Source organism: Pezoporus occidentalis, unplaced genomic scaffold (assembly GCF_034315485.1).
Source record: "Pezoporus occidentalis ecotype Australia unplaced genomic scaffold, CSIRO_AGI_Poc_V1 ctg82, whole genome shotgun sequence".
NCBI lineage: Eukaryota > Metazoa > Chordata > Aves > Psittaciformes > Psittacidae > Pezoporus > Pezoporus occidentalis.
Genome location: NW_026916181.1, coordinates 2,933,591 through 2,939,590, shown reverse-complemented (window position 1 = coordinate 2,939,590; position 6,000 = coordinate 2,933,591).

The following is a 6,000-nucleotide window of genomic DNA, read 5'->3' as shown; positions in this document are numbered from 1 at the left end:
AAAGAAGCCTAAATTCTACCAAATTGAAGGCATAAATAGGAGAGTCAACTTGCTGAAATAGCTGCAGTGAAGAATTATACCGGATTTGAACTGAGGGTCCTGTTTCAGAGGCTATGCTGTTTTGCTGATTTAAACCCTCAACAATGCGGTGTCTGGAAGCATTTCAGCATCAAGATTTCCATTTGGACCACAATTTTAATGCCTGAAGTGGCCTACTACATTGCCAAAACCAGAACACAGGGCCCATCTGGAAGACCTATCACTAGCCATGACCAAGTACTCCTAGATGAGAGCCTTGCCAAGAACGGTCTAGACTGTAGTCAAGATGAGTAGGTCACACATGGGTTTTCATAGAATCATAGAATCATTTAGTATGGAAAAGACCTTCAAGATCATCTGGTTCAAGATCAACACTGTGAAATCCATCACTAAACCGTGTTCCTAAGCACCACATCTACACGTCTTTTAAATACCTCCAGGGATGGTGACTCAACCACTTCCCTAAGCAGCCTGTTCCTGTGCTTGACAGCCCTTTTGGTGAAGAATTTTTTCATAATATCCAATCTAAACTTCTCCCAGAACAACCTGAAATTGTTTCCTCTCATCCTACTGCTTGTTACTTGAGAGAAGAGACTCATCCCCACCTTGCTGCAAACTCCCATCAGGTAGCTGTAGAGATGAATAAGATCTCCCTCTGAGCCTCCTTTTTTCCCAGTTAAACAACTCCAGTTCCTTCAGCTGCTGCCCATAAGACGTGTGCTCCAGACCCTTCACCAGCTTTGCTGCCCTTCTCTGAACCTGCTCCAGTTTCAGACCATCTAGTTCCAGAGGAGGTATAGGTGCCATTCTTCCTCCTTGAGGTGAAACAGATTTCACCCTGCTTGCACTGAAGAGTTAAAACCAGCCATCTCCCTTGCAGAGTGTATTTTGCAGCCTGTGGTTCATGAGTGTGGCATGCATTGGCAGCAGAGAGATGATGGAAGACAGCTGCTAGTGATATCTAACTTTTTATATGATGTTTGACTCTTGCCTGGGCCTGACTGGTTGCTCTGACATACAGTCCTATTTATCTGATCTGTGACACTTTTGACTTGGCTCAGGAAATCCCTGAGTAAGTCCTCCAACAGGAAACAGTTTGAATAGGCATTTTGCTCTAAGCACTTGGTATAACCAGCTTCAATAGGATTTGAGTAACTGAAGTTTAGAACAAGTTTCCCTGACTGTAGATGATTTCTTATAATGAGCCCTTAGCTGATTATAACCCACAATTAAGAGATTCCTTGTTAGCTTTACATTGTTTAAAATTACTATTTTCTCACTTGCAAGCAAATTGGAAGACTGGATTTCATTTTGGAGTTGATTATAGTCTCACATTTCACAGTCATCCTTGGTATTTATGGGAAACAGAAAACCTTGGTCTGACTTAGGCATGAATAAATGAGTAAATCAGAACACCTTTAGATCTGCAAATTGTATCTGCATATCTGATGTTGTTTCCTGTGGTCTCCACCCATACTGCTGGAAAATTTTGATGGAAAGTGTGGAGACTTGATGCAGTAAGTTTCCAGAGCCACATGTATCATCAATCAGATATGCCTGGAACACACACATAAACAAATGAAAATTGGTAAACTGCAGTTAAACAAGATGGGGATGACTCACTGCAGAGTGAGTGCAACCCACTCACCTCCCCAAACAGCGCGATATATGGCACAGCTGCCTTTGAATTCACCCTCAGAGAACTAGTGGCATTAACAAGGGAAAAGATGCAAGTTTCTTAGCCCAGCTGCTCTTGTCAATGGGCTGTTTTGTGTGCAAAACACATCCATCACCCCTAGTTTCTCCTGCGAATCTTGCCTGCTGTGAATGCCTCATCATAGTAAGATCTCAGTGGGGTCAGCAAAGGTATTTGTTTAAAAAGGTTGATGCCCTGTTTTATCTGTAACTAAAAAGTTGGTACCTGAGAAAAAAAAAAAAAATCTTATATCCATGAATGTTTGATGCTGTCCTCAATGTTTGCATTAGAATATTTGTTCCTTCGGCAGCTGCATACAGCCTAGTTTTCAGGCTATCTCCAGCCCAGGATGAAATTGTGGAGCATGAGTGATTGCTCTTTGCTATCCCTAGCCTAAATACTTTTTTGCTGACCAAAATGTGCATGACGCAGCACACAACACAAACATGAATAATTGCTCTGTTCTACAGGGTTTCTAATCCAAGTGGTAGACACAGAAAAGTAGACACTGTAAAAACACAGAGGACTGAGAGTAAATAGAGAGATAAGGTAACATTCAGGAAGAAGATTGATGTTACAAATGACAAGGGTCATATTTTTTTCTTGAAGTAAATGAAAACTTGCTGAACCCTTGTGAACCTCACTTGGGCTGTGCCAAGACTTTGAGTTCAAGGCACAGCAATGTAGCATCTTGGAGTCACCAGGTAACACAGGAGACATCAGCACAAAGCTTACACATCAGTAAAGCTTAATAAATTCAATGCCATTATCTTAACTCAAAAGCACTGAGCCTTGATGTTTCACTTCCCTCAACATATATTATGTCATCTTCCTGGACAATGTTTAGCTTTCCATAGGAAATACGTCTTTATATGCCTGATATTTTCTAGATGGCTATAGCAACATCCATGGGTTAAAAATCTTTTTCCCTGAAAAAGCCAGTGTCAGACCTCCTGGAGGTGGTTGCAATTCACAGGTATCAAAGTAAAGCCATGCACTTTAACTCCTTTGCCATCATTCATCTCTTGATATTGAAAATGAGAACGGGATCTCTCTGGTGAAATGATTGCTCCTGGAGTATCATGTAATTGGCATTTACACTGTCAAAAAATGACAGGAACCATGAAAAATCTGTTGTTGTCAATCCAGTTAAATCTAACATGATTTAGTCTGCAAATACCCCTGGATTAGAAGAGGGTTTCCCTGTTTTGTATAGTCAGACTGGCAGGTTTAGGGCATGAGAGTATTTTCTGCTTACAATGGAAGAAAGGCTGTGTAGAGGGGAGGCTGGAATAAAGGAAAAAAAGCACACCAAAATGGTCTGTAAAATTACATCCATGTGAGACCAATTCTTTCCAAGCAGCATTCATTAAAGAGAATTTTTCATGTATGTTGAAGGGACTTAGAACATAAGACTTAGCTCCATTAGTAGATGCAATGTTTTGTTAACTGTCGTGGTTTAAGCTGAGCCAGTAACTGGGCTGAGCCCAGGACATTAACATACAGTAAGAATGCTTAATTTGTTTGCACAAATATATCCTGGAGGCAGCAAATATGTAAGAAGTGTATCAGAGAAAGGAATCAAGCAAGCAGTATTAAACCCTTAACTGTGATATTCAGCTCCACCAAAAGACCTGAACTGCAGCAGACAGTAAGTCCTTCTTTAAGATCTGATGCATAGTAAGAAGGGATGGAGTAAGAGCTACCAAACAACTAGCCAGTTGGACTCTTCCTCTACAAGAGATTATAACTCTTCTATAAGAGACACACAGACCTGATCTCATTTCTTTGCTGCAGGAAGGATTTTGAATAGCAGGTTTGTGTGGAAACAAAGGATATCCCAGTGAAACAGCAGAAAAATCAATAGATCAATAGATGAAGTCTAACAAATGTGTTCAGTGACTGACAAAAATAAAACCAAGAGGTTGCAGAAATTCATACTAAACTGAAATGACAGTTGCATTGGTTCACTTGGGATGTGAGACAGTGAGCTGACAGGAGAGTCCTCCAAGCAGGCAGATACCTTCATACTAATTGCTCAGAGAGTCTCTGATTTTTCTTTTTTCTCTTTGGAAACATCCATATTTCTGAGATGTGTGAAAGCCAGACAGCACATTCCAGACTTAGGTGTTTAGTTCTTACTGAGTTGCAAAAAACTCCTTTCGGTTTGGGGGGAAGAAGGGGCTGTATTCTCCTCTCCCTATTCTCCATTGCCATTTGCCCAGTCAATGCCTTCAGGTAGCCCAGTGTGGCTGGGGACAAGCCCAAGAGGTCTGGGCACACTGTACAGCTGGCCAGCTGCCATCCAAGTGTAGCGCTCTTGTGCAAGCAATTGACTTGAACACAGCTGAAAAGATCAAGGCAATTGTCTGTTGAGATGAAAGAGCACCCTCTTTGAATGCAAAAGAAGGGAATGGAGGCAGCCTGAGTTTGCTGTTCATATTCGAAGTGGAAAATAAAATTAAATAAATAAATAAGAGGAGGTATTGTGACAGAGAAATCCCAGTGAGTATGTATGTTCAGTGCTTTGGACATCAGCTGGACCTTTCCTTGTGCTGGGGCTGGAGTTAAAGAAGAGAAAAAGGGAAGTGTAAAAACAGGGATACTGCTTTGCAGTGTGGCCAGAAAAGCTCTGCTGTGTACTGACTTGTGCACTCAGATCCTTCTCTGAGTCTGGCTAGCCATAGATCAGAGTTCACAGCCCCCAAGGCTCTGCCAGACCCCTCAGGGTTCTAGCATTCACAGTGCACAAACCAGCTAAATAGAGCACATAGATCTTCATTAATAGCATGAAGGCAATGAACAATGCTGACTTTTGAAATGTTATCTTTTTCCACTTTAATTCTTGCTAGGAGAAATGTGGCAGTTCAGATTTCTCAAAACTGGTTTCAGGCACCCAGTAAATTCAGGCACATCCAGTCTCTGAGGTTTTCCAGATTTTGTCTGCAACTGGTAAAGCCAGATCTTGGAGAACAAGTGCAAGCAAACAGCTTAGGAAGAACTCTGAATTTACTATTCACTGTGTATTCACTCAGCATCTTGACTTACAACATTTATTTACAACATAAACCAACAGTTATCACAGAACTCAGTTACAATGTAGAAATTCCTGTTTTCAGCTGGTAAGGTCTGAAACACAGTTCACAGCTAGAGAGGTTCTTATCGCCCGGTCAGAAACTGATTTTAATCTGTGGACACTGGCAGAAAATACTCTCTGTACAGAGCATCTCAGATGCATTTGACCAGGCTGTGTAAAATGTTCCATTTCCTGCCTCCTCCACAAAAAACATCAGCCATGTCACATCCTCTAATGATAAGGTGGAGCCTTTATCTTAGTCTCTAGAGTGCTGTGTTTTAGCTCAACCTTTTAGCTTGTATAATCTCTGGTGTCAATCAATATGTTGGTTGCCCTGCTCCATGTGGTTTCTGCTGCCAGACTCTTCTTCATGAGGGCCAGATGGTTCTTCATGATGGCCACAACCTTGGAGGAAACCTACCTCCACTGGACACAGTTTGTCTTAAGAAATACAGTTGTAATGATGCCAAATACTCTGCTCATCAGCTTTCCATGCACATAACACTGTCATTACTGCTTCCTCTGTCTTCCTTTGCTCTGCAAAGCTCTAAGGAGAAAGCAGGGAGAGGCAGGCACCCAGTTTCCTCTATCTTTAGAACGTCATGTACCTTGGAGTGGTTTTACAATGTTCCCAGTGTAAATAGCGCTGTTTTAGTAATGCACGGTTTTCTATTCACCTTCAGTCTGGTTCCAGCACACTGCCATCTTGAGTTCAGAGAAAGTTCTTGCTGGTTTGTTTGTTTGCTTGCATTTGTTCTTCCTGAGCCCAAAGAGTTTCTCCTTTTCCAGCCCAAACATAAATAAGATTAGTTTTTAATAATTATTTGTAAGAAAACTGTTTCATCCAAGTGCTTCGTGACTGAATGGTCCCCTGTGGATATGTAATAGTAATTGCAAAGCTTATTTTTATGCACCCAGTGGCATTGATTATGTGAAAATAAATGTTGAGTACTATGAAGCAATTAATCCTTAACTCTCCTGGGAGTTTGGAAGGTAGTCATTACTATCTTTAGCTTATAGACTGAGGTGAGCAACAGGAGCTGGACAACTTGCCCTTGCCCTAGAGACCAAGGACAAGATTCTAGTCTGCTTGTATCAAGTAGATCCGTTTAATTGAAACGTTCTGTTCAGATGTGCCACATTCTGCTCTGATGTACCCACCTCTGCTGCTCTTTCAGCTTTATAAGGA